This window comes from Protopterus annectens, chromosome 2.part0 (genome assembly GCF_019279795.1).
Source record: "Protopterus annectens isolate FY-2018-M chromosome 2.part0, PAN1.0, whole genome shotgun sequence".
NCBI classification, from domain to species: Eukaryota; Metazoa; Chordata; order Ceratodontiformes; family Protopteridae; genus Protopterus; species Protopterus annectens.
Genome location: NC_056728.1, coordinates 108,043,742 through 108,066,439, shown reverse-complemented (window position 1 = coordinate 108,066,439; position 22,698 = coordinate 108,043,742). Strand labels below are relative to the sequence as shown.

General features: G+C 37.7%; 1 protein-coding gene across 5 annotated transcripts in view; it reads left to right on the top strand.

Annotated features, from left to right (window-relative positions):
* Window positions 1–909: 909 nt before the first annotated feature.
* The window catches only part of ACKR3 (atypical chemokine receptor 3), a 93,614-nt gene continuing 71,825 nt past the window's right edge, over window positions 910–22,698 (top strand). Inside the window, exons 1-2 of one of the 5 annotated variants that reach the window (XR_006363437.1) lie at window positions 910–1,665; window positions 6,689–6,793. The gene's annotated coding sequence lies outside the window, so the exon portion shown is untranslated. Of the gene's footprint in view, window positions 1,666–6,688; window positions 6,794–13,436; window positions 13,564–14,165; window positions 14,185–22,698 lie in introns of those variants that run through there. The other 4 variants (XR_006363436.1, XM_044060597.1, XM_044060595.1 and 1 more) reach the window with 4 other exon arrangements.

Sequence of the window (22,698 nt, the reverse complement as noted above, 5' to 3'; positions counted from 1 at the left end):
GTGTTATGGTCTAAATTTATTCTCCACCTGTTTTAAAAGAGTAGTAGTTAGTTTGTATTTATGTTTAGATAACAGTAGTGTTGCTTTGCATGTTGTTCGGTTGTTCATTTCAGTGACTTACTCATACAGTACTAAGTAGGAGGATAACAGATTCAAATGTAGGATAAAGGGTAAACCGTTCATAAGCTTAACCCTATTGTGCTAAACCACAAGTGAAAGAAAGCTGAATGAATGGAGCAGTTTTCCTGCGCTATACAACAAAGAAAGTTTAGTGCATAAAACAGCCTTCCTGCGAACGCTGAGGATGGCAGGTTGAAGCTGCGAGGAACTTTATGAATGAATGAAACAAAAAAAAAAAAAAACAGATCTTGCTCTGACAGAATCTGCAACTCTATCCGGCAGAGAATGCGGCATGTTTCGTAGGAAATACAGTTTTTATGTGAACCAAACTAAGTTTTCACGTGTTTATTTTTACGTTACTATTAACTGTAATAGTAGTCTCTACTTTTACCCACAGCTACCTCACCCCCCCCCCCAATTTCATTAACTTAGAATTTATTTTTATTATATTCACTCACTGAAAATAACCAATTAGCCTTTTCTGAAGAAGAGTCTTAACTGTAGCTTGACTTTCAACCAACTACCACAAGAGGTGATTTAATTAAAGCATAAAACAGTCAGACATTACAATATAACTCCAGGAGTCAGCCACGACATGGCGCCTGCTTTATTTTCCAGTGCTGAAGACTTTTCATTAAACTTTATGACATATTTTTTCTTGCACGGCGTAATCGAAGTAGTAGTCTGCACCACAAAATACTGCATTTTTCCCAGCTGTGTGTCACCCTGAAAAAGACATTATTCCCACAGGCGTATAAACCATTCAGGGTCCCTTGGACCATTGTCGCTTCGTCTGAATCAGTGACCCATGCAATTAGGTAACAACGATTGTAATGCAAATGTTTGTCTTTTTTCATTTGTGGACCAATGTAAATAAAAAATCTCTCTAACACATTTCTGAGCACAATAAGGGATATCTATAACAGTAAAATGCCTCAGAGTACTACGATTTTGTTTGTGGCTTCAACAATGTTCGTTGTGCCTCTGTTATTTACTGACCTCTTAATAATCAAAAACAGACTTTTAACCCAGCAACGTATAAGGTGGGGCCCCTGACATACATTTACATCGATACTAGCTCAGCTTGGAAGGTGGGAAAGAAAGAGACACAGTCTCTAATTGAAGCGTTTAATACAAAAAGGAAAGAGGTTCTCGATTTACCAGGTGGTGTCGCCTTTTTCGTCAGCGAGTCTTGACGTGATCTAAAACACAACTGGAGTACAACACAGCTGGCCTGCGGTGAGTGTTTACGATGCTTTAACGGTGAAGCGCGCGGCTGGAGGGGAGGGGAAGAAAAGAGTTGGGTGTTTCCCGCCCTACGTGTATAAGGCAGGCAGACTATATACTGTTATGAGTTTCATGACACTGAGCACTTCTCAAGGTTTCTGAGTTATTTGGAGTATACCTCTTCAGAGACTCTGGTAAAACCCAGCAGCCGCCTGTCACAGTACCTTCAGACCTGCAGGTCAAGTATAACTGTTGTGTAAAAGGGCTCTGAAAACAGACTCTACATAAGGCTTTACGAGGATTTTTATTTCTTAAAAGGTCGGTAACCAACAGGTGCTGAAACTACACCTTCTTTTGACTTTTAACCTTAAGGGTTAACTGGAAGCTTGTATATGCTTTAACGCTGGGTCTAGTCCCGCATGTTTTGTATAATATATTCAGAAAAGTAATACAGTGAACTCGGAGATGCTGATTTTTCTAGTTAAATAATAATGTTAGTAGGCAAATTTTATGTAAGGCACGCTTATATCTTAGTAATGCTGACCAAAGCTGCGTGCCCTTTAAAACCATTTTAGCAAAAGTCTGTATTCAGAATTTGAATGTTGGAGTAACAAATACATTGCTGTATGTTGTTGTCAAAATGTTGACAATTTAAGAAACCTTAAAACATCTTGTATTGATCGCCGTTCTTACCTTGACCGATGCATTAGTGCACTTCTTTCCAAAGGAAGGCAATTTTAGCTTTCTTTGTAGCATCTGAAAAGTACACAACGTTGGTGTGTACTTTTCCACTGTATGTTTACAAATAAGGGGAATCCTTCATTCCCTTTTAACGTTGGTTTCTGTAGCTTTATTGTCCTGGAAAGGGAAATACCACTGTGTTTTTGTTGAGTAACTGGTTTATTCAGTTTCAGGTCAACAAAGTAAAGCAGTCGATGATATTTACAGTATAGTGAGTGGTGGAGTGCTTAGCTTTTTAACAGTTTGTTGTGAGACCGTCTGCGACATAGATGTTTGCAGATGATAAATCATATACATTAAAGTGGTTTGAAGTGTTCAGAGGTTTCTTTGGTAACCTACAAATTCATGGACAAAACTGGGGTGGGATGAGGGATTACCACGGTGACTGACAGGCATTTCATCAGCTTTGCCAGTGTACTCATATACAGTCCGGGGTAGTACAGGGCTTCTCCCCAAGAAGACGCAATGAATTGTTATGTATTGATAAGAAAAATGTTTTTATTTTTGCCTTCCGGAGAGAATTGTTCAATTTCCCCATTGTAGCACGGGTAGTAAGTATGCATTTACCGTAATTAAATGCATTCTTTCAACATTGCTGTGTCATTAACAAGACACCCTGAGGGTGGCACAAAAAAATCGCTTTATTTTATATAGCAGTCACATCAGCTGTGTGACAGTATATAATGTACGGTAGGATTGCACACATTACATTGTATGCAGTATACAGAGATTTGGAAACACTTTAGCAGTATTGCTTCAGCAAAGTACTGGCACGGGAGCTCTGTTAGCTGATTAAAGTGGTAATGGGTACTGTTAAAGCTTCTGCCTGCTTGAACTAATTAAAAAAAAAGAATCTATGGTAACTTCTAGGTTAAAGGTAAAATATAGATCCTAGTACCCTACATAGTAGATACTGGAGTGTAAACATCAGTAATTCCAACAGTAAACAAGGAGATTCCTCAAGGCATTAAAAGCAGTTTAAGATTATGAGACTACCCATATGTGTTTGCATTTGCTTGGAATGCTGACTTTTTAAGAGCAGGTGTCTATTTTAGATGCAGTTCTGGAAACCTGAACTTAAATTAATAGGAATGTTAATGAATCTGGCACTTTAGCACTTTGCATGTTTTTATCAAATTGTTTTTGAAAACTGCTTTCTATTAAAAAAAAAATGTCAAGCTGCATGCAGTAGTAAGGCATGGCATATCTTTAAACACTAACAAATGTGATGGATATTGATGTTGAGCATTGATTTAGGGTCATGTACTCAAACATTTGACTAACCTTGTGTTGGATAATAATCATAGGAACTACATTAAGGTGCCCAGTTTTAGAGTTTCACAGTGGAAACATTTATGTTGATGCTCTTTAATGCATGTAAAACTTGAGAGATGCTGATAGACATCACAGAATGTGATGTTCTGAAGGAGTGTCCCACTAGGTTAACATTAACAATGCTGTTTACATTTTTGTAACTAATTTGATTAAGACCGATTTTACTCATCACTGCTGTGACCTTCCTTTGAAATGCCTTTTTGCTAGGTTTTAAAGTGCCATGAGAATGCACACTTTCACACTGTTTAGTGGTTTCATTAGTTTCTGAACGGTCAGTTCTGCTCAAGGCCATCCACAACAGGGTACAGTCATTCAATCTCTTACAGACATTATTAAGTTTTGCTTCGTGTTAGTATATATTGGAAACTTTAGCAGTGGGATGTAAATAATTACTAAAAGGTATATGTATATCTACATTGACATGGGGTAGTTCATTGTGGAAAACTAGCATTATTTTTGATCAAAACAGACTTTGACTCATATTCCAGAGCTAATTTGTTCTTGATCAGGTTTGTGATGCTGTTTAATAATTAACACTGCTTTATATCCCATTGCAAAATGATTAAAGCAGAGTTTATCTTTACTTGTCAGGATATATATTTTTTTGCATTACTATTTTAATAAGACAGCGGCAGTGATGGTGTGATGGGTGCTAGTGCTGTCTTTCAGCCTTCTGGATCTGCCATGCTATAATATGAGTAGTAAAATAACTTCAAACGTGCTAGTGAACTGAAGGGAATATATTTTTCATATTTAAAACAGTTTTTTTTTTTACAGGAAAGGCACTGAGATTAGCAGAAAATGAACACACACTCTGTATGCAGGAAGGGGAAAGCAGAATTGATTAAGGAAATACAGACAATGGTGGACAACAGACAGCTGACCCTAGTACATTTGTCACTGTAGCTCAAACAATTTTGAGAAAAATGAAGAGATTTGATTTTAAAAAGAGAGCTGTTTATAAAGGACTTAAATAGTGGTAGCAAATAAAGAAAATGTTCAGAGGATATGCAAGTTACAAACAGGGCACTATGTAAGTAACAGCTTCAGACAGAAGTGCTCAGCATGTACTTTCCTGTAGCATATGAATACCATAAGGGTAAATATTTCACACAATGGTGTTCACTGCATTTCTCTAAAATCCAGTGGAATGACACCAGCCATAAAAAAGTGCAGCATTGCAGAGGTGATAAAACATTTTAAGATACTGTAGAGTATACAGAAAAGATAAGGAATAAAGTTAGATCTGGAAAAGTTGGAAGGCAAGAGTCTAGCAGCTGGAAGAACACGAGTGCAATAAGTTACACATTTTAGCAAGAACAAACTGACAGTCTGACACTGAAGTGCAGGAGTATTTTACAGGACTTAATACCAGAAATCTCATCACTGTGACCAGAACATTCGCTTTGCTTGTACTAAGATCAGCCCTCAGAAAAGGTGAACACAAATGCCTGTTTGCTTAAGCATTGCAGTGAAGGCCATAGTTTAGTATAGAATGTTTTCTCAGCGACTGCATGTCATTTCCATTGGTGCAGGCATTTTCTTTTCAGACTGTGATGCCAACAACATGTGTTCAGTTAGCACAGTAGCACTAGATGTTGCTGTGAGACAGGGAGGACACTGAGTCAGTGATGGCCAGCTGCTTCACCTTGGAGGGAGGTGATGGCGTTTGCCTACCATATGGATGTTCTGTGGTAGAAATAAGTGACTGGGTCTAAGTGCAAAAATATTAGTGTGTCTAAACAGGTGGATGTGTAATGTACTTGAGTAGTGTGGCATGTGGAAACATATGGCCATTGCTTAAGTCAGGCACAAGGCACAGTACATACAACATGCAAGAGGCATGTTATGACATAAAAATATTTGTATATGTTTAAAGTGTGTGTGTGTGTGTGTGTGTGTGTGTGTGTGTGTGTGTGTGTGTGTGTGTGCATGCACGTGTGTTTGTCTGTGTGTGAATGCACTTAAGTGCATGTGTTTGTGTGTGTGTGTGTATAAGGACACATGTATATGTATGTAAATATTAGCACTCATTGGTGAAAGTTGCTCAGCCTCTCATGTTCATCCTTCACTGAGACTTTAATGGGCCATTGTCAAAACTTATCTCCGTTGGAAAGAGTGGACCCCTAAGGTTTGATGTAGGATATATATATATATATATATATATATATATATATATATATATATATATATATATATGTATATACAAATTAATATATATTAGGACACACACACACACACACACACATATATATATATATATATATATATATATATATATATATATATATATAAATGGATCTATTTCTGTACTTCTGAATATCAAAACAACAAAATGTTGATGTTCACTTGGCCAAGATGCGAATGACGAAAATCCTGAACAAAGAAAGTACAGAACATTGCATCTGCAAAGACCAAACTGCAGTTATGAGTTCTGTGCAGATTGTGGTGTATTTAGGATTGGGAAGTTTATCCTTCCCCTCACTTTAGTGTGATCTTGGAGTTGGTATATATAATCTGCAGGGGGTGTGGGGGGTGCTACTCCCCATATGGGAGTGCAGGGGGACTTGCCCCCTGCATAAACTTTAAATTGAATTGTGTTATGTTTTAAAAGTTAGTTTAAGTTATGAAATGTATAGGTTAGTGTATTTTGTGCTACCTGTAAACTAGCAATACAACTTTAAGATTTTGTGGTACGTACAAGGAAGTAGTGGAGACTGAGTTACATATTACTTTTCTCATAGTATCGGAATGTTGTGTTCAGTAGTTCATTTCTCAAAGTATACTGCAGTTTTCCATGAATTGTTTAAACTAACAGTTTTGAGTCATCTGTTATTGTGAGTAATATTGGGTCTGTAATAGAGAGGAGAAGGTAAAGCTTAGCATTTGTAGGTAGCAACAGCTGTAAAGTATGTTTTGATATTGTAAGTTGCACGTTGCAGAACTGATGTATTTTTATTTAAACTGTGGTTTATGGTTAATTATATGGAATGGTTTAGAAACTGTTTAGTTTATTATTTTTTTGATATGTTGTAGAGAAGATTTTGTATTTGTATTTACACTAGTGAATATGATGTCAGATGTATGTACTGATTTGTGCAGTTGTTTTTTTGATGTTATGGGTTACGTTGTTTTACAGTTTCAGTGTTTTCTGCTTTCGGCTTTGTGATCTTGGCCAAATGAGCATTGACATTTTGTTCTTTGGATATACAGAAGTATATATTATTAATATGTATGCATATGTATATGTGTGGGTCCCTTTCAGGCTATCGAAACCCCAGATCATCAAAGACCATATTATCCAGACAAAAATAATGAAAGCCCATTTCAGTGAAAGATCGGAGCAATGAAGATCTTCCCAGGGTAAGTAAATTGTTGGCCAACAAGGTGAACTTTGCCCTTTTCCCAACCGTAGTGCGATTTTGGAGTTGGTATATTTAGTTAGGGGGTAGGGGGGGTCAGTCTCCCCACATTGGGGGGGTGTAGTTCCCACCTGGATGGGTTAGGGATGGTGCGGTTCAGGTTTTGTGGCTTTTTGGATGAGTGATTACTTACCTTCTTTCTGACCTACCTTCCTTCTTTGGTGAAAGATATCTGGGTTGAGTTAATTTAAACTATATCTAAATAGTTTGACACAAGTTTGGCTCCATTTTTGCTTACTTCCTTTGATGTATCCTTTTTTGAAACTGAGTTTCTGGAACTCTTTGTAGTACTTCGTATAAGAACTTAACAGCAGTTACTTTACTTTTTCTGTTTATGTATTTCCGCCCACATTGTTTCACTTTACCCAACTAAACCTGCTGTTATTTCATACTGCTTGTTTGATTTTATCTTGATTTTGTTGCTGCTTCTGCCTCTTCTTAAGGGCCACGGTTTCTGGACATTTGTTACCCATGTTATCCAAGTTTTATGTGTACTACTCTGTATTAAGTTTATGCTGCCATATGTTTACCAAACTTTTCATTCCAATCATACAAATCCTTTCTTATTATGTTCACTCCTTGTGTATCAGTACTGTTTTAAATGTTTGTTCTCTGCAAAATAACTTTATTTTCCTTCTATATCCTTTGTAAAGTCTGTAGTAATTAAGAAGGATGGGATGTGGAATTGAAATGACAGACCTCATCCTTAACATTTTTTCCACAGAGCATGCTTCTTTCTCCAAGCAATGTTTAATACACTCTATCACTTTACATAACACCCAGTTGCTCTACAGCACCATTTTAAGGCAATGCATTAACATTAACTTGATCCAGTAAAAACAGAAAAAAGTCTGCATATTGTTTTAAGTGTGCCTTGAATTAAAGGGAACAGTAACTTATATAGCCAGCAGTCACATGCGTTGAAACAGTTGATAATCCTGTTATGCTGCACAGTAAGTCAGGATAATAATTTCATCATCACAGCTGTGGTCCACAGGAGCATGTTTGCTACAGAAGCACTCAGAAGCAATTACAGTTTAAGAACCTATGCAAGAAATGCTATTTTTCATGAATATGGACATTCAACTGTGCAGTAAAAGGACTATTAGAAAAGCTGCTATGCAGCTTCAACACTTCTGCCATTCACATCAAATTTAAATTAATGTGTAGATTAAATAAGCACTAGTACAAAATAAAGTTAAAAACAGATAAAACAATAAATAAAATCATAGTAAAATGGTTGTAAATGTAAAAAGTGTAAAAAAAATATAAAGGTATATGAATGCTGTTTCAACCTGATTAGAACCTCTGTACAAAATTAGATTTAACCAGTTAACACAGCAGAGCATTTCAGTCATTCACTACCATCTCTGTGAAATAATGCTATATGATTTCTGCCTTAACTCAGACTACCAGTTGCTCAGGTGTGCCATTGTATCTTAGTGTCCCGCATCACTTTATCTGTTAATGGCCTTAAATGTTCACTTCATGTTCCTTGGTCTATTTCTTCTTTACTAGTAAAAGCCATACTGTCAAGCTCCCATTACATCAAACTCCAACCTTTCTCTGCTTTTGTTCATGTTTGTTGCACTCTGTTGCAGTTCTAGTAGATATGTCACATTCTTTATAAGTAGACTGCAGAAATGGGTAATGTTGCACACGTCATCACACCAGAGTCCTATAAAGGGGGAGGATCATGTGTCTGTGTCAGATCTATCCTTCTAAAATACACACCAGTATCGTGTTCATCCTGGCTATTGCTTACTACATTTAGTCATAATGGTAATGCAATGGCATGACTCTGATCCATGGCCTCTTTGTTTATCTCATTTAGCAACACTCCATTGAGAAAATCTTTATACCAACATATGTTAATGATTGAACCATACCCATTCAAGGTGTACTGAAATCATCATTCACCACTTCCCCCACATGAGAATCCTCTGCAAATAGATTTATTTTTGCAAATTACACCAGTCCCTATAAGCAGTCTATTTCTGCAGTATTTTACCTGTCTACCAGTGTAACATATCCAGTCATAGTACTTCTTAACAGGTACTTCCCAAACTTATTAGGTGTACCTCACAACCACCACAACTAACAAATGTCATCTGTTCATTTTTTCTTAACTTTGTCACCTTTCCTCCTTACATTGCTTCCTGTCAGCATTACTGTCTTGAAGTCTTTTTAAACTGGAATGAATTTTAGTGCACAGACTATAAATAACTACTTTTTCATCCCCTCCCTTAAGCTGTTCTGAACCAGGAGGCTTGTCTGGTCCAATTCAGACATAGTTGTCATTGATGTCAACCCACACTGACCTTTTCACAGAGTTTTCTTCTGTGACTTCTACAGTTTTGAATCATACTTCCTTTGTAGACCATGCCTTATATATAAGCCATTCTTATTTTTATGTTCCAGTCATGACCTGAAATGTCCAAAACAAATATCCACCTGTAAGGAGGTGACAGTAGGGTTGTGTTATAGGATATGTGGAAAACAAAGCCTAAGTTCTACATTAAGTCAGCAAGCATGCTGCACTCTCAGAAAACACACACACACACACACACACATATATATATATATATATATATATATATATATAAAATGCAGAGAGTGGCACCTTATCGTGACACAGCATTCTGATCTGGTGAAAGCTGTAATTTGTCATAATACTTCCACTCCTTGTTCTTCCCAAATGGCACTGCTTCTGCTGACACAAACACAAAAGTTCATCTCCCCTATTTCAAATGCATCTTAAGCTGGCAATTTCACCCAACTCAGTCGAGCTGTATGCCTGTCTGCATATTTATCCAGTTCTATTCTCCAGCTTTTTGTAATGTCCATCTTCACAGCCTGCATGTAGCAATTTTTTTCTTGCATGTCTGCAGGTGCACACCCCCCCCCCCCACCAACCATCAGGCACCTCCTACCATCCTTTCACCCATTTTTTCCACATACGGCGGCCACTACATGAGGATTGCTATTCTCCTTCAGCTATTAACCAACTGGTCCCTGAACATCATAGTGATTGGTGTGGTGTGAATACCTGTAGAAGGGTGTGGATGATTTTCCTGTGGCCCTGTCAAGTCCCATAAATCCACTCCAGCAACACTTGGGTACACTTCCATACTTGCATCAAATTAGGGCTACTGTATAAATGTACAGTTTGGTGTACAGCCTTGTCAAGGCTTGTAGTACTACATGCTGCAGTGCCCAGTGCCACTGGGTGTTAGTCATTCAGCCTGTTTGACAGCTTCCCTCATTCCCTCCAGGGTAGACAAGCTGACAGTACCTATTCACTCCCCTTTACTGTCCACTTCCTTTAATGCCAAGACCAAGAATCAGTCTTTAGTTGTCTAAGTCCTCTATACATTTCGGTGACAGTTCTTTTATTGTCAGTTTTGAAGGCCAAGGGAGATTAAGGCTTGGTTTGTGTCGTGGCTAGATAGCTTTTGTTTTGTAAGTCATCAATATAGAGTGTACCAGCTCCCACTGAAGTACAGGAAGGCCTGTGGACTGACAGATGATTTGATCAATTCCTAACTCATCGTATTTCCAGCCCTTGGTCAGAGTACTATTTTGTCTGCCCTTAAGGCTAGTCTTGATGGACATATGGGTAGACATAAGTTTACACCAGAGTTGTCATGTATAGCTCTGCTTGTGTGGGAGTTAGGCACTTTTAAGTATTTATAAAGAGTGGCAACAACTTCTACGTGTGTCTGCTTAAAGGTGTGTATGGCTAGGCCTGTTATGGTCCCTTATAATCACTTGCAAAGCAAAAGCGCTTAGATATTGTGACTTTTGTGATTAAACTTTCTGGTTTTATGTTTTAAACAGTGTTGTTCAGCTTTTATCTATTATCGGATGCTCCTGGCTTTGGAAGTAATGAACAGCTGCCAGTGCCCTGGTTTAGTTCACTGGAGGAGTTAAGGTGTTTTTATCATTGCGGTCTGCATTAGAAACTAGTAATAAGAGCAAAAGGGTTAACTGACTAGCTGACAAACTTGTATGCAGGAGGGTGAGGAGAGTCTGATTGTTCAAAGCTGGGCAGAGCCATTTTTTCAGATGACATAGATTTGAGACAAATGATGCTGGCCTTTAGTTGCAGCTGTAGAATTTATTTTACTTTACTGATAAAATTAGAGCAGATAAGAAAGAGCCAATGGCTGAGAAAAGTGGAAGACTCCATAAGCATGTGGTGGTGCATCATAGCCTCCATCATGTAGATTAGAATGTTATTGCCCAGAAAGTAGTTCAGTGATGAGAGCTTATCAAAGCACTAAAATAGCAATTACCTTAATGGTGCAGATCAATAACTTTTTTCTTTGCAGGGTGAGACAAGAACCCCCTGCACCCCCCCCATACCCCTGCACCCCCCTCCCATATTAGGGGCAAACTCCATAACCCAGAACTGATGTGCAGCCATGGAACTGGTACATAAGACTGGGAAAGGTGGAACTCCCTAAAAAGTGCTCAGTGATTGTGAACAATAGAGTTGTTGCAGTGTCAGTTGGCTCTTACAACATTGCCCATTACTTGGTGCCTCTACTTTCAGATTGACAAAGTGCGCACACATACATACACACACTGATAATGTATTTGGGGAGTTAGCAGCACCTCTTTTAGTACCAGACTGCTTACATCTGGAACAGCCACTCTCATTGCCCTGCCCTTCCTATGTTTGTTGAAGTGTTTTTAGCTTTATTTCAAGACTGCATTGAACCAACTTGTATTTCTTATGTCTCATGGGTCGGAGCTGAAAAGAGTCCTTTTTCCAATCAACACACTTAGCTTGAGAACATGAAGTGGGTAAGAACAGTGTTAAGGTAAGCAGAATAGCAGTTTTAAGTTAGAGTTTGCCTTTTTGGATGAACTAAATTTTAGGCCACTGAAATCGGGTCTGATGGTGAGAGTTCAGCAGTGTAACACTGGGTCTCTTTTTATATTGCACTGGGTTATTTTGATAAAGAGTACAGGGTCTGTCTCATGGTTCGTGGTGGCAGAGGCACTCGAGTTAAAGGGAGACTTTGGTAAGAAATGAGTAGAGTATGGGAATAGAAGTGACTGAGGGAAAATTTTGGATCAAAGAATATTATTCTGTAGGACTGTGAGTTTACAAGGGATGTTGAGTCAAAATTCAGCAATCCTGGACAGGAACAGTAGGTGATCCCTCAGACTGGATGTCTTATTCAAATTTGAGACATTCTTCTTGCTTTCTGCAGTTTGTCTATAAAGTTAGCCTCTGAACTGTTAACTGGGCAAGTGGTGTGGCGTAATGGCTTAGTTGCCTTGTGGCAGCAGTGTAATTTTACATCTGACTTGAACATAAGCCATATTTTAGACATCTTGAAAAATGTAGTCAGTATGCATGATAGTATGTTTTGTTTACTGGTCAAGTGTTTCTGGAGAACTGTCCAGTTTTGAAGCCACAGAAATGCTTGCCCACATGTGTACTTCAAGGAGGGTATGAATTTGACAACAAAAGCACAATTATGGACTTGTAATCCAAATTAACGATAAAAAAACACTGGAAAAACTACTGAAACTCAAACCAACCAGTGTTCAAAGATGAAATAATTGTCAGGAACAAGTTGGTTGAGTAAGTCAGTAGTTTATTGTAATCCACAAACAGTTACCCAGTTGACACATGAGTTAAGCACCTTCATTTCTTCTTGTATGGAACTTCATTAGAGGTTTAGCAGTGTTGTAGTTTAGCTGTGTCAGACCTCCACAACTAGGTCCCATAGTGGCAGAGTTCACTTTGGTGCGATATAAAGTTGTGGAGATTTGACACAGTTCAACTACAATGTCGCTAAACCACTGAGTTCCAGAAAAGGAGTGAAAGCACTTAGCTTATGGTGTCTGCTGGGTGACTATTTTTATTTGGATTACAATAAACTATTGACTCAGTTAAGCAACTTGTCCCTGATAATTACTCTAATTATATATTTGTGACAGTCTGAAAGTTTTGAGTGAGCTGGAGTCCAAAAGCGGAGATAGAGGCATGAGAAGAAACAAAAGCAGTATTGTTGACTCATTCTTTCCTTTGCAGTTATTTTGGGTCAGTCGGACACAAATGCCTCTGATGTCATGTGGTTTTATTGGAATGGCAAATGGCTCCTGCCATTTTAGGTCCAGATTGGTACGTAATTTCTAGCATGTCTTAGACAGCAAAGCTGTTTCTGGCTGGTTAATCAGGGCTGCGCTAATAAAAAGTATTAACACTTGTCTCAAAATATTCACTCACCTTTTGGCTTAAATGTCCGTGTACTTTCCTTTGAAAGAAATGTTATTCCCTGGCACAGAAGCTAGTTAGCAGACCTGTGTCAAAAGTTGTGGAATTTAGTAGCAAGGGGATAAGACTAGAAATGATTATTTCATACACTTGACTATAATATTGTATTGTATGTATAGTTATTAAATATTAATAATTTTTGTCTGCCTTCTTACAACATGCCATTTGTGTACATGTACAGAAAAAAATCAGTCCACATTTCCAAATGGAATTTATTTACTACTATACCTGCTAGCATTTTTCTGCTTACCAATTCTTTGAGTATTCACAGTGACAATCTGTTTTTCTTGTAGCAGTGTCAAGAATTCTTCCTGCAGCTATCCTTCACGCTGTATTGAAAATGTTGGTTTTCTGAAGAAGCCTGCACAGTGGCAGAACTGTCTTGAGTCAAGAGATTGCTTATCTTTTAGGGAAATTCTTGTAAGTAAAACATTTACAAAAAATAAAACTGTTAATGAAACTACATCCAAACAGTTTTAAAGCATGCTTTTTGAATACTGTTGCTGAACCTACGTTTGTTTAGAATTTGAATGGACAGTAGCAGCACATATGTATGTTATAGGCCAGTGTCTACCACCTCTTTTTTTTGGATGCTTCGCTACTAATTTATACATCTTCAGAAGGTGTAAAAGTGCTAGCAAGACAGTAGAAGTTCTGCATACTAAATGCCCTGTATAACATTTTGTTGTGCATGGATTTCAGAAAGCAAATGTGTATGCACGGTACAGTGACGTAATTAAAAACGCCCTTTTAGTTACGTGAATGTTTATTGATCTTGGTGTAAACTAAAATGTAGTCATCAGTATCCCTGATTTCTGACTTATAGTTAATTTAACTGTATTGTATGTGATAGCAGCACAGTTTTTGGGTTATGCATATAGGAGAGTGGAGACAGTATTTTGTCTGTGCATACTTTTAACAGTTTTGTCTGATCTTCATCCTGTGTCTCCCCTTCCCATCAAAACAAACGTGTCAAAACATGCAGGTTTGCCTGATGTTTCCGTGTCAAGGCTACAGATGAACAAATAAGCACACTGTTAGGTGAGCCATCCAAAGGGTGATTGTAATATTCTTGCCATTTGCCATGAGTTTACTTTTATGATTTCATTAGTGTTGCATGAGTACAGTTATAAGCTTCTGGGTGGACTAATTTTCTATTTAGTCTACCCCAGGAGTGTTCATGTATTCCATTGCAGCTGCCAATCTAGCATTTCTTTTCTACCACCTCTGCACACTATATACCCTCTTGAAGGAAACAATTGTATTTTTTTTTCCTACTGGCAAGCAATGTTCCATAAGGTAACCACTCTGGCACTGAATACATTTTCTCATATTTAGTTCAAAACAAGTCCTCTCTGCTTTTAGTTGGCAACTCTTTCTGCCTCAATCTTTTATTTAATTTCTATGCAATTGCAGTTCCCCTTTATGACTGTATGTACCCCGGTAGTGTCTCTTGTATCCAACTTCAGTAAGAAGAGCCTGTGCAGTAGTGCTTAAAGAGTTGATTAAGGTTGGTAGACATGTTTGTAACTTACTAATATAATGATGGAGAGCATCGTCTTTGACATATATTATCAGCTGTCCTCACATCATACAGCCAGCTGGTCGGGAAAGCACCATTCCTCCAGCATTAACAGAAACACGTTTGTCACCTTTAGTAAATACTCAAGTTGAGAAACGTTTTATGGTTTTCAATCTAAATTGCCACTTTAATCAGTTCATTGTATTTTTTTATAAGTGTGTTATGGCACGATAGTCTTCTTCCATAATTGTATAAAGTTAATTTTGGTGGTGCTCACAAGGAAATGTTCTGTATACCTCTCGGTGCCCCATATGATGGCTGGAATATGAAAACATGGAATATGTTGTTATGTTGTTATACATATATGTGCCCATGCATGTTTCAATACTTTAATTAGTTATTTATGGCAACTGTGTACACTTGTTACCATTTAAACCTCAGATTTATGTGCTGTGATGTGTATAATGCAGACTATCTCTTCCTGAAAGTACACCACAAATGAAAGAATGATTCAGCACATTTCTGTGTTATATGCGTTTAAGGTGGAGGTGGGATTATATCAAGGATCAGCTCTGAGCCCTTTCTTATTTGCAATGGTGATGGACAGGTTGACAGACGAGATCCAACAGGAGTCCCAGTGGACTATGATGTTTGCAGATGACATTGTGATCTGTAGTGAGAGTAGGGAACAGGTGGAAGAGACCCTGGAGAGATGGAGATATGCTCTAGAGAGAAGAGGAATGAAGGTCAGCAGGACTAAGACAGAATATATGTGTGTGAATGAGAGGGAGGATAGAGGAATGGAGAGGATGCAGGGAGTAGAGGTCGCGAAGGTGGATGAGTTTAAATACTTGGGATCAATAGTTTAGAGTAATGGTGAGTGTGGAGGAGAGGTGAAGAAGATAGTGCAGGCAGGATGGAGTGGGTGGACAAGAGTGTCAGGAGTGATTTGCGACAGATGAGTACCAGTAAGAATGAAAGGGAAGGTCTACAAGAGGGTAGTGAGACCAGCTATGTTATATGGGTTGGAGACAGTGGCATTGACAAAAAGGCAGAAGTCAGAGCTTGACATGGCAGAGTTAAAGATGTTAAGATTTGCACTGGGTGTGACAAAGGTGGACAGGATTAGGAATAAGTATATTAGAGGGTCAGCCCAGGTTGGAAGGTTTGGAGACAAATCCAGAGAGGCAAGATTACATTGGTTTGGACATGTGCTGAGGAGGAATGCAGAGTATATTGGGAAAAAAGATACTAAGGATGAAGCTACCAGGTAATAGGAAAAGAGGAAGGCCTAAGATAAGATTTATGGATGTGGTGAGAGAGGACATGCAGGTGGTTGGTGTGACAGAGCAAGATGCAGAGGACAGGAAGAAATGGAAACAGATGATCCGCTGTGGTGACCCCTAATGGGAACAGCTGAAATAAGATGATGATGATGATTTTATGATGGGGGCTCTGGACACCATAATCCCTCACTTTTTTTTATATGTATTGGGGGTCGTCTATGGGTACATGAATTCCCCTAAGTGTAGCACAAATCAGTTTTCAGTTTTCCATTCATATTCACAGAACCGGTGATCGCAAAAGAATGTATTAATGTCAGATACAGGCAGGCAGGTTTCTTATGGGGGATGTGCACTTGTAAATAAGTAACCATTTACTGACATCTGAGAAGACGTGGATCTGAAGTGTTTCTCCCCAGGCCTCCGCTGAAACTTGGCTTTGTTCTAAGTCGGACTTTCCCAGTAAACAAATGTTAAATAAAATAAAAATTTGCAAATGATTTAAGGAATCTGTATATATTAATGATTAAGACGTTTGTGTAAAGGCTCACTTAAGTTTCACACAGAGATTTAGGTCCTATAGTACATGATTTAACATAAAGTCTGTGTGTATATATATAGGGGAGCAAGTTGTTACAACAAAAAGTGACAAACGGACTCAAGAATGAAGTATGAAATAATGATTTTGCTATAGCTGTGTAAGAATGAAAGGTGAAGTAATACTGTGCTTAGACTGCATTGCTGTGTATGTTTTATGCCCTGTACTGGAATTCTTAACTTTGTTTAGAAACTCAAACTATTAATGATAAAAGAACCATGTCCAAGTTTGGCCCAGAGCTGTATGGAGTTATTTTTTGAGTATTGCTTTTCTTTCTGAAAACTGTCCAATTTATAACTCGACTTTTCAAGTAACACTCAAACTTATTGACTGAAAACACTAGGACAATTCTTTAAAAACATGTCTGTGAAATGAGAACTAAAAACAAGGAAAAGCTTGTTCATTGAATACAATGGGACATTCATAGTGATCTCTCACATAGAATAATTAAAAAAGTAGCCATATTCGTTATGCCAAGATCTCTGTATTTATATGACATTATTGAGAGCAGAGTCAAAGCCTGCATTCAGAAAATGTTAAAATAATTTGCATACATTGTAATCATTATTTAAAAAAAATGCCAGTTTAGGTGTTGTGATTAAAACCTAAAATTTGTTTTTATAGTTATGAACAGCTTAAAATGACCAGCTTGTGCATTTTCTTTTCCAAAGGATAAAAATATACAATAACTTGTTAAATAGTCTGCTTCTTCCTACCGGCCAATGGAACTGACTTATTTCTGCTGTTTGGATTGTTGAAGATTTTATACACAGCTGTTTCCCTTCCTCCATATTTACTTTTTTATGTCTCCATTTGAGAGTAAATCCTGGCAAGCTAATGTACCACTCAATAGTTTTCAGCATCATTCTGTTGTTCTGACTGATACTTTATGCAGTCAGAAATTCTAGCAAGGCTAAAACCAAAAGCAGTTATTGGCAAAAGTCTTCAACTTGTGCACTTTTTAAATACTGACACTGTACACGCAGAAAATGTAAAAAAAATGCTTTATATTAGTGTATGTGTAAGAACAGTAAGTCTAAAATTGTATTATCTGTTGTTATTTAATGACTATAACTCTTGCTCTTTTGCCACAAAGTCTCATGTTTTATGAACAACAGAGCAAATTGTTGATACAAAAATCAGGAACATCTCTGAAAATCATTTACAGTTGAGAAGTTTGCTATCAAAGCTGTGAGTGGCTTATGAACTAGAGCACTGGTTACTATGATTATTACTTCTTTCTTTTCTATTGCACCCTTGCTAATGTTTCCTGTGCCTCTGTTTCCCCTATGTTTCATAAAGTTTAAATTCCTTGAAAGTTTAACCAGTAAAAAACACAGCAGTCAAATATTCCTAATGCTTTCATTTTATATAATGTTGAAAGCACTTATGCAAATTGTATGGCAATATTATTTATTTACTTTTTATGTGAGAAAACAGAAGTCCTCACTACCGTCAGGGAGTACTTATAGCACCAAGGATGCTGCATGCTGGGGAAGTTGTTGTTTCCTTATTACAGCAAATGGCTTTTGGAACTCAAAGTCATTAGTTACTGATAAAAAAAAAAGTTGAGATGCTAAAATTAAGGCTACAGGAAAAAGCTAAAGATCATGGTTATGTTTTTACAAAATATATTGTACCAGATATAAGACAAGGGGGAGAGCAGTAGTTTCAGTATTAGAAATAGTTTGAGCAGTGAAGGTCAGAACTAGACTACTGACCATCTTCAGCAATTATCTTGGGAGGATAATTGCTGATTGGGAGAAAGATGGGAGAAATGGTAGAATCTTTTGTTGAAGGCAAATCTGAACAAAATGTTAGAAGTCAGGAAAAGATATTTTAACATTCAGGTCTGTAGCTACATCTACAGATGTAGATGTAGCTACATCTACAGATGTTCATGTTTTATCTCAGCCACACAGTTAAAATCCTTACATCTCTTGCAGTGTAGCCAAAGTGGAGTGAAATGCCTCAGTGCTGATGGCTGACTTGCTTGATCCAAGCAACATGGTTAGAAATTCTAAGGGAATGCATTATGCTCCGTCAAGTACAAATATGAAAGCACAGCTGATTTTGCATCTGCATTCAAACTGAATTTTATAAATTCCAATGAAATTATCCTCATCAGCTCTAAAGAAATGTTTTAAAAAAGCATATTGCAATATACCCAGTTGATAGAATAACAGGTTTTGCATAGTATATATATATCTGAAGGGTATGAAGTCTAAGACTCAGATGTCTGTCATTATTTTCTAAGAATATACCCAGTACTTTACAGAAGCACTTTTCAGCCACTAAAGCACCTGCAACTCCTTGTTGGGAAGTACAGTACTTCAATGTACAGAAGGGGAGAAGCTCTTAAAAAACAAGAGACAAATGGTTTTGTTTAGTACTCACCAGCTTTTGTAGTATGGATATGATGTGGCAAGTGCTGTTCTTGACATTTATAAATGGCACGATTGTAGAAGATTTCTGCAGTTATGCATTTGTTCTGAAATCAACCACATGTGCAGTGCCAGCATTTCCACAGTATTTACAATTTTTGAAACAGGAATATTATTTTTCCCAACTTCCCATGTACTTCATAAGACCATGTCCATTAGCCTGGAGGGGTTGCTCAACTGCTGTGCAGTAATCTTGAATAACTAAATAGGAGACTTCTCAAGTTCCACTCTTCAGGGCATACTATAATTGCAAATATAGCACATCAGTGCTGTTCACCCAGGAACTGTCATGATATATTTTTACATGTAATCTTGAATCTTGTGACTTATACTTGAATCTGCAGCACAGTTTCAGAAACCACACAGCCAGCTATTACCAGGCGCAATCTTCATTTGTGATACTCTAGTCACAGGTTCAGTTCTGCTGTTAAGGCCAGTGGAAAGCAGCAGCGAGGACTACAACTCAGAATATCCACTTGTTAAATATATGACTTGAGAATGCAAAGATTAAAGTGCAGCTCCATATTGGTCATGTTTTGGACTTGACTGCATCCTGAATGAACTAGTTTCAGCTAGCTGACCAGACACTGGAGAAGCTGTCCTCAGAGAGATGGTAATGAGTGACTGATACTGCATATAACATATGTGCACATTATTAGGCGGCAGATGGGTGGTGGTAAACTGATGAGGAAGTATGGATGTCGAAAACTGGCCCAAAGTTGTTGTCTGCCAGTGTGTGGAAGGTTAATGATTGATTTTATGGAGATGATCTTTAGCTGTACGTGCACTACAAGATAGGGTGGTAGACTGTAGACCTTCAAAATAGTTTAAATCTAACTGAGAAAGTTAGAATAGAGTCCAAGAAAACAAAAAGGTCATAGTAAAAGGGTTAGTGCTAACCCTTGCATGGATGTGAAGATCAAAAGTCTTTATTCCTTCATTTAAGCTACACCAGAGTTTTCAGTCATTTTGTACTTAGTCTGTGATGCTAAAACCGCAAGCCATGAATTTTCATTATTCAGAACTGTGAGATTAGTACAAACAAACTGCTACCACAGTTTACTTTGGCAAAACACTAAACAAACACACTTCAAATCGTGTTAAGCACTTTGTTACACATTACGGAAATGAGAAAAACCTAATAATATGCTGACATTTTGAATTCCTTCATTCATGGGAGCTAAAGGATGAATAGAAAATGTACCAAAAGCAAACAAAAGAGAAAATTAATTAAATAGTCTCTAGGCAACTAAACAAAGGATATGATTGACAATGGACTTGCAGTAGAAATCAGTTGAATCAGCAGACTGCCTCCTAAAAACAAGAAAGGAATTTACTAAATGCATGGTTATGCCAAAGAAAACATGCTAGTGGAAAATACCATGCTACCAGTGCTTCATGTGAAAACAAGCAAAAGTACAAGTGAATGGAATACAAAGTATGCATACAGTGCTGAAAATCAACCATACAGATGAATTGTGGAAACAGTACTTGTCCTTTGGTAAAGAGCTGAAGACATCAAAAGGAAAGGCTTTAAAGTCTAACATGAAGTCAAACCACAGCAGAGAAAAATAAGAAATGCAGGGTTCTTATATGATACCAAACCTGCTCTGGTAGCTGTGAATGTAATGACACAAACAGCCGCCAAGAGCTTTTCAGCTCCACTTGTACTCATCCTAAGGCAGCCCTGCACCAGACAGAGTTAGACTATGTTCAGAGCTGTAGAAATGGCTTCCAGGTACTGCTTTGCCAGGGCAGCCCTGATATAGCACTGCCAGCTGGGTCACATGTGAACACATGCAACACACAATGCTTGCAGCTGGTCATCCTGTTGAAGGCCAAGGATATATTGGCCATGTGACTGCAGGCTATGGACACTGTCAAGGCAGTGAGAAAGGAAAACATGAGTGTTGTCTTGCTCCTTCACATTATTCCACACTACTGCCACATATGAGGGATTTAGCCTTCTTAAGAAGCATGACTGTAAAGGATGAAGTGATTGCAGCACTTCCATTTGGTAGCATCGTAGTGGCCATCCTGATACCACAATGTCCCACTTTATCATTTTTTCCAGGTATTGTGCAGTGCTTCATTGCAAAGCATAAATGTTTATGCTTCTGTTTCATGGCAACAAATAGGATGTCCATATAGGACACATTTAAGTCCCTGTGTCACCAGTGCCATTCTAGTTGAACCAGAGATTCCTGCAGTCTTTGATAGGCAATCCCTCTTATGTAGCTTATCTGCATTCTCTTCTGTTTAGCATCTGCTGTACCAAGCAACCTAAGTTATTGAAATAATCCATTAATTAGCTTTTTGAAGCAAAACATTTGTTCATTTAAATCAGCAAGCTGAAAACAATGAAAATGAACACAGCAATTCTGAATCTTCTGCATAAAATCATATTGATAGCTTGGTTATATCAACATTTCATTGTCGATCTCTGTTTCCATAGCACAAGACTTTCTAGCAATACCCAAAACAGACAACATATAATACGTACGTTTTGTTAATACATGCAGACAGGTGTGAAAATAAAATGTCTTTTGCTGAAATGTGGATTCAGATGTACAGATTTGTGCTCATTGATATATGGCTTGTCAATAACTAATAACTGATCCATAGCATAGACTGCTATGGTCAGAAATTAAAAAAAACATTAATGTCTTATATAGTACTAATGATTCTGTATCCCTAATTGGCCGATATTATGCTGTAATTTTTATTTAGCCTAAAGTAACTTAGGACCACCATGCTAACACTTCTTTTGTAAACAAAGGTTTCTTTCTCCCACAGTAGAGTATTTTGTCCCCCTGGTATGAAACTATTGCCATTCTTTTTATACCATGTTCTCTCCACTCACTAAAGCAATACTGTGAATAGCTGATTTATTTAAGAAGTTCTGGAGAGAGTAGTTGTACTATATTTAATCATCAGCTCGTTGTATGTTCTTTGCCATCTTGTAATCAGACTTAGCAGTACATTTTTGTTCAGCTCAGCTATAGGGATTACATGAGTTGCTTTTATGAAATGATAAACGTACTTAAAGTGCTGTTCTCAATTGCTCATTGTACTATGACAGAGCTGGATTGTCTTAGAAAAGTAAGTGTAGAATCATAGCGACTCAACTGGTTTATGATAGCAAAGGGAGGGAAGGAAGCTAAGGCTAAAAACACCAAAACACCTTGTTTTGTAGTTTCCCTTGGCCTAAGTAAATGAATGTAAATGAGCAATATGATGAAAGAGCCAAGAATACTAATTCCTGAAAAGTTTTATGCAGTTTCTTACAAACACAATGCATATACATGAGAAAGTTGAAATGTTGCAAGAAGGGGGGAGGAAGAAGCACTTAATCATATTTTATTAGCCTGTGGCAGTGTAGGGATCATTCTGTAGGCTGTAAAAATATTCTGGACCAGGAAGCAAAAATTATGTTTTGAGTGTAACTTTTCTTTCATTCAGCTTCATTGCACTTTGTATAGTAAAATAACAGAAGTGAATTCAACATCTACAATTCTTCTGAGATTCATAGATAAGTACTAGTCAGTCAGTGTGCACACCATTAGAAACCTACCCAATAACCCATATTCACAAGTTCCCTCCAGTCTTATGGGGGGCAGTACAAGATGTATATGTACGATGCTGAAGTTACACCAAAATTCAGCCAGTATTCTGTGCAGTACTCATAACAGGATAGAAAAGCTTTAC